General features: G+C 49.9%; 1 long non-coding RNA gene across 1 annotated transcript; it reads left to right on the forward strand.

Moving 5' to 3' along the window:
• The first annotated feature begins 4,305 nt into the window (after positions 1-4,305).
• LOC119368080 lies at positions 4,306-6,126 on the forward strand. Its single transcript, XR_005176519.1, has 3 exons — positions 4,306-4,864; positions 4,977-5,268; positions 6,069-6,126. It is a non-coding gene; the product is annotated as an uncharacterized LOC119368080 (long non-coding RNA).
• Positions 6,127-7,054: the final 928 nt, after the last annotated feature.

Below are 7,054 nucleotides of genomic sequence, written 5' to 3' on the forward strand. Positions count from 1 at the left end.
TGGGCCTTTTGTCGAACCAGCGCCTAGTTTGGCCCAGGTAGCGTTGAGCCATTAACAGGTTGAATATTGTACTGGCCTGTTACGGCCGAGATGAAACCACGGGCCTTTAGCAGGCCAAAATGCATGTTGGGCCTCAATTTTCACTAGTCGTGGACGGGCCTTCAGCAGGCCGAAATGTAGACCGGGCCGTTATGGGCCCAGTTAGCTCACGGGCCGTTACCAGGCCGAAACATATCTCAGGCCTTAGTTGGCCCACCGATATCATGGGCCTTTAAGAGGCCGAAAGGTTAGTACAGGCATCAACGGGCCCAATTACGCGACAGGCCTTTAACAGGCCCAAAGTCACGTTGGGCTTAACTGTTGCCACCTTTAGCACGGGCCGTTAGTGGGCCCGATGTCCCATCGGACCATATATGGCCCATGGGCAGGACGGGCCATTCCCAGGCCGAAAGTCACACCGGGCTGAAATGGGCCCATGTCTACATCAGGCCTCTAACAGGCCAAAAGTCACTTGGCTATAGTTGGGCCCGAATATTCGGCGAACAATTAACGGGCCAGATCTGGCTTCGGGCCGCAAATGGGCCCAAATATTGGTGAAAAATTAACGGGCCAAATCTGGCTTCGGGCCGTAAATGCGCCCAAATATAGGGCGAACAATTAACGGGCGAGATCTGGTTTTGGGCCGTAAATGGGCCTTTATTAAGCAGGCCGTTATTGGGCTGGCCCACTAGTACCTGATTAAGTTCTACGGGCCTTTGACTGGGCCGGCCTTTTTAACCTATATGGGCCTCTGTTGGGCCCAGCCACGTGTCGACGTACCATAGGCATGTCTCCTCCAATGGACGGGCGACATCTGGCCCACTGACGAGCTGACAGGTGTTCCCTTCGGCCAATCAGAATTTTACACGTGGAAATTTCCCATTGGTCGGGGATATTAACGGGTTATTGGATCCAAAATCCGACCCGATAGCTTAACGGCGTTCCATTACGGTGGATGCCACGTGTCGGTCACCCTTGACGAAAGCACTTCTGTGACGCGCGATTTATCGTCATGGAAGTGCACACTTCCGTGATGATAATTTTGGTAATGTCATGGAACACTTCTACGACAACACAGGTATGACTATCTTGATTCTATCATAAATTTGTCATGGATGTACATGCATGACAAAAAACGCGAACTACTGTGACAAACACGTATCATCACGGAAGTGTATTTTTTTTGTAGTGCATACCGAGCAAGATTGGGTGTCTTGCATCATAAGCTTTAGTCGGTGGCTTGTGATGGAAGGCTGAATGTCTTTGGCAGAGAGTGCTGGGGAAGGTTGAGGCATGTCTCGTCGGCCGGGGTCACAGTATTACCAAGGAAGACCTGGGGTTCCTTATGTCTGAAGTTTTCCCATGGTAGCGTGTTGGGAAAGACTGGGTACTGTGCATGAGAACTTACTGACTTACTGGCTGCTGAATGGTTAGGGGATAACATTGTCCCAATCATTTCTCGATGCAATCTTTCTGGATGCTTCTCCGACCATAGTCATTGTCATGAATGCGCGGTCCGCATGACTGATAACCCACAAGTATAGGGGATCGCAATAGTTTTTGAGGTAGAGTATTCAACCCAAATTTATTGATTCGACACAGGGGGAGCCAAAGAATATTCTCAAGTATTAGCAGTTGAGTTGTCAATTCAACCACACCTGGATAACTTAGTATCTGCAGCAAAGTATTTAGTAGCAAAGTAGTATGATAGTAATGGTAACAGTGGCAAAAGTAACGATAGTAGTTTTGTAGTAATTGTAACAGTACCAACAGAAAAGTAAATAAGCAAAGCACAATATATGAAAAGCTCGTAGGCATTGGATCAGTGATGGATAATTATGTCGGATGTGACTCCTCATGTAATAGTTATAACATAGGGTGACACATAACTAGCTCCAGTTCATCAATGTAATGTAGGCATGTATTCCGAATATAGTCATACGTGCTTATGGAAAAGAACTTGCATGACATATTTTGTCCTATCCTCTCGTGGCAGCAGGGTCCTAATGGAAACTACGGGATATTAAGGCCTCCTTTTAATAGAGTACCGGACCAAAGCATTAGCACTTAGTGAATACATGAACTCCTCAAACTACGGTCATCACCGAGAAGTATCCCGATTATTGTCACTTCGGGGTTGTCGGATCATAACACATAATAGGTGACTATAGACTTGCAAGATAGGATCAAGAACTCACATATATTCATGAAAACATAATAGGTTCAGATCTGAAATCATGGCACTCGGGCCCTAGTGACAAGCATTAAGCATAGCAAAGTCATAGCAACATCAATCTCAGAACATAGTGGATACTAGGGATCAAACCCTAACAAAACTAACTTGATTACATGGTAAATCTCATCCAACCCATCACCGTCCAGCAAGCCTATGATGGAATTACTCACGCACGGAGGTGAGCATCATGAAATTCGTGATGGAGGATGGTCGATGATGACGACGGCGATGAATCCCCCTCTTCGGAGCCCCGAACGGACTCCAAATCTGCCCTCCTGAGAGAGATTAGGGCTTGGCGGTGGCTCCATATCGTAAATTCGATGAAACTTTCTCTCTGATTTTTTTCTCCATGAAACCAAATATATAGAGTTGGAGTTGAGGTCGGTGGAGCTCCAGAGGGCCCACGAGGCAGGGGCGCACCTAGGGTGAGGGGGCGCGCCCCCACCCTCGTGGACAGGGTGTGGGTCCCCTAGCCTTGATTCTTTCGCCAGTATTTTTTATATTTTCCAAAAGTTATTGTAACGCCCCGGATTCGATGCGCTAGGTGTCTGCCAGTTATTCGCCCTCTTTGCCATGTCATTTTCTTGCATGTTGCATTTTATCATATCATCATCTGCATTTCATCTGCATGTTTTTCAAAACTTGCATCCGTTCGGGTTCTCCCGGTTTCTCTCCGTTGTCCGTTCGGAGTCCGGACCTCTCGCGCGCGCCTGTTGCCCCTCTCAGACCTTGTTTTCGTGTGCGGGTGTTAAACTTTCTCGGAATGGCCCGAGGTTTGCCAAGCGGCCTTGGTATAGCACCGGTAGACCGCCTGTCAAGTTTCGTACCATTTGGAGTCCGTTTGATACTCCAACGGTTAACCGCGTATCCCGAAACCCCCCTTTCGTCTTGCAGCCCAACACCCCTCCAAACTGGCCCAAAACCCATCCTAACCCCCTCCATGCTCTCGGTCGTTCGATCACGATCGTGTGGGCGGAAACCGCTCCTCATTTGGACTCTCCTAGCTCCCAGAAACTATAAATATGCCCTCCCCTGACCAAATCGCAGTCCAAACCCTAAAAAATTCCCCTCCGCACCGCGCTGGACATGTCCATCTGCGCCGGACGCATCTCCGCCGCCGTCCGCAGCGAATGGCGCGCCGCCACGTGGCCTCCCGCGCCGCCCCAGCCGCCGCAGCCAGCCCGAGCCCGCGCGCAGCCTGCCGGGCCCATCTGGCTGCGCTGTCAGCCCGTGGGAGCCCGAGCGCGCCTGTAACGCCCCGGATACAACTTTCCATATTCGTAACTCCAGCTCTTGCCTTTTCCGGAGATGCGATATATTATTTCCTCTGTGGTTGGGTTTTTGTCTGTTGTTTTGCATTTTGTTCTTGTCATGCATTTCATCTCATAGCATCATGCGCATTGCATCGGCATCGTTTTCATAAAACTTGCATTCGTTCGGGTTCCGCCGGTTCTCTCCGTCGTCCGTTCTGAGCCCGACCACACTCGCACGCGCCCGCGGCACCTCCGAAATATTATTTTATAAGTGGCATAAAAATGTTTTCGAAATGGGATGGAACTTGTCGTGCGGTCTTATTATAGTGTAGACAGGCCGCCTACCAAGTTTCGTCGCATTCGGAGTCCGTTTGACTACCCAACCGTTAAGTATATAACCGCGATATAGTCGGTCTAGCGTCGGACGTTTTCGGTCTCTGGAAACTGTTGCCGGGGTGCCTTCTCTTCTCTCTGCTTAGCCCAACCCCCCTCCACACAGCCCATCTAACCCATCTTAACCCCCCCCTTGTCTTCGTCGACCTCTCTTAGACCCCTCGCATGCGTCCGAAACTTGCCCCGAACCCGAACCGCTCAGTCATTACCGTTGGATCCGGATCATCCCCAAACCTCTATAAAATATCTCCGTTTTATTATTTGGACTTCCTAGCCTATTTTTTCTCGACCGTTGGATCTAACCGGAGGGACCATAACCTAACCACTGGCTATATAATCAGTCCAACCTAACCCTAGCCCCTTCCTGTCCAATCCATCCTTTCCCATCGCGCCGCCGCCACCCACTCCACCAAATCCCCTCGGGATCCATCCCCAACCAGCCAGCATCTCTCCCTCCCTCATTTTCAGCATCAAACCAACCAGAGACATCCGATCCAGATCCTCTCCCGCCTCCGACCACCTCCTCTGTTCCCGAGGCCCAGCCTTCTCTCGCTCTCGTGCGCGAGCACGCGCCCGAGGAGCTCGAGCAGGAGAGCCACTTCTCCCGCTGGCAATCGAAGCCACCAACCAGATGAGTGTCGCCCCTTCTCCTCCTTCCTTTGTTTTCTTCTCTGCATCCGTTCTCAACTCCCTCTCGTCTCTCTCTGCACAGGAAACCCCGCCGCCGCCGGGAACGAGCTCCCATGCCCGGATCCACTCCTCCTCGCCTCATCCATGTTGCCGGAAGCCGCACCTTGGACCACTGCACCCACGCCGGAGCCAGCTGCAGCTCGGCCCGCGCCCTGGCCTCGTCCCATGCCCGGATCCCCTGCATCGTCCTAGCACCATCCCCTACCAAGTCCGGCCGGATCCGGACGAAATCGGCCTCCCCGTCGCACGTCCGGTGAGGTCACCGGAGAGTGCAGCGCCTCTGCTGCCTCCCTATCCCGCCGTCGCTCCTAGCTTTCCTTCCCTGCTCCCTCTCTGAATTCCCTCCCTGACCTTCTTTTCTTCAGGCTTCAATAGCAGCCATGGAGCCGCCTCCGCTTTGATTCGGCAGGGAACAAACCCCGACGACCTCCACCGCCCGGATCCGCGTCTCCCTTGCCGCCAGTTTTCGCCTCTGCTTCCGCTACCCCACACCGGCGCGCCGCCCTTCGCCAGGTCCACCGTCGCCGGCCTTTGCTCGTTCTGCTTCGAGCAGAGTAGCTCTGCTCGTCCCAGCAGCGTTGACCGCGGCCACTCCAGCGCCTGGGCCAGCGCCTCCCTAAGCCTGCAGCCTCTCCATGAGCTGGGCCGAGCCCATGGGTGAGGCCACACCCCCAGCACCTCTTGTTTTTTTTATCGTTGGGCCTGCTCCAGTTTCAGTTTTGGCCTGTGACTCGTTTTTTTTCCTTAACTGCGATTTAATCAATTTCCAAGGATTTACAGATTTGCAGAAAAACCCTCCATGTTCATGCATCAATAATAAATTAACCGTGCATCGGATTAAAATAATTTATATATGTAAAATGGTCAAAAAATTGTGTAGATTAATAATATGTCTTTTTCATCCCATGTTAAAATGTTTAACTTGCTGTTTATTTAAATTTGCTAATATGCCATGTTAAAATGATTTATTTCATAACTAAATAACCGTAGCTCCGAATTTAATAAACTTTATATGTAAATGGGGTGGCAAAATGCCTAGGTTAACATGGTGCACTTTATTTTGCTATTTAACAACATTAAAATTGTGTTTAGGGCAGAACAGTACCAAATTCATTTTATGCACATGGGGGATTTCCGGAATTGTTGTTTGTTGTTCCGGCCTCACTTAAACTTGCCTAGATAGGTAGATTAATTATGTTTCACCTCTTGCCATGTTTAACAACATCTAATATTGTTGTGTACCTAAACAAGAGTGAACTAAATTAATGAATGTGGTGTTTCGTCAATATGCAACTCGTTTCATATTGAGCTTCACTTAACTTGTAGTGTGGTTTGTTGCACTTTGCCATGCCATGCCTCGTTAAACCGGTCATGCATCATACTTGTTTGTGCATCATGCCATGTTCATGCTTGTGCATTTACTATGTTGTTTGTTTCTTTCCGGTGTTGCTTCTTAGTTCCGGTAATGTTGCGATTGTGAGGATTCGTTCGACTACTCCCGTGCGTCTTCGTCATCGACTCGTTCTTCTTCCTTGCGGGATTTCAGGCAAGATGACCGCTACCCTAGATCTCACTACTATCATTGCTATGCTAGTTGCTTCGTTCTATCGCTATGCTGCGTTACCTATCTGTTGCCCTTCAAGCCATCCCAAATTTCCATGAACCTCTAACCTTTGACACCTTTCCTATGCAAACCGTTATTTGGCTATGTTACCGCTTTTCTCAGACCCTCTTATAGCGTTGCTAGTTGCAGGTGAAGTTGAAGATTTCTCCATGGTGGACAGGATTTTGGTTGGGATATCACAATATCTCTTATATTATTAATGCATCTATATACTTGGTAAAGGGTGGAAGGCTTGGCCTTTTACCTGGTGTTTTGTTCCACTCTTGCTCCCTAGTTTTCGTCATGTCGGTGTTATGTTCCCGGATTTTGCGTTCCTTACGCGGTCGGGTGATTTATGGGACCCCCTTGATAGTTCGCTTTGAATAAAACTCCTCCAGCAAGCCCAACCTTGGTTTTACCATTTGCCTCACCACCACCTATCCTTTCCCTTGGGTCGGCCAACCCAAGGGTCATCTTTATTTTAGCCCCCCCCGGGCCAGTGCTTGTCTAAGTGTTGGTCTGAACTGAGCCGCCTGCGGGGCCCCCTCGGGGCAACTCGAGGTCTGGTTTTACTCGTAGCCTGTCTCATCCGGTGTTGCCCTGAGAACGAGATATGTGCAGCTCCTATCGGGATTGTCGGCGCATCGGGCGGTCTTGCTGGTCTTGTTTTACCATTGTCGAAATGTCTTGTAAACCGGGATTCCGAATCTGATCGGGTCTTCCTGGGAGAAGGTCTATTCCTTCGTTGATCGTGAGATCTTGTCATGGGTTAAGTTGGGACACCCCTGCAGGGTATAATCTTTCGAAAGCCGTGCCTGCGGTTATAGGCAGATGGAAATT

Source organism: Triticum dicoccoides, chromosome 2B (genome assembly GCF_002162155.2).
Source record: "Triticum dicoccoides isolate Atlit2015 ecotype Zavitan chromosome 2B, WEW_v2.0, whole genome shotgun sequence".
In the NCBI taxonomy this organism is placed as follows: domain Eukaryota; kingdom Viridiplantae; phylum Streptophyta; class Magnoliopsida; order Poales; family Poaceae; genus Triticum; species Triticum dicoccoides.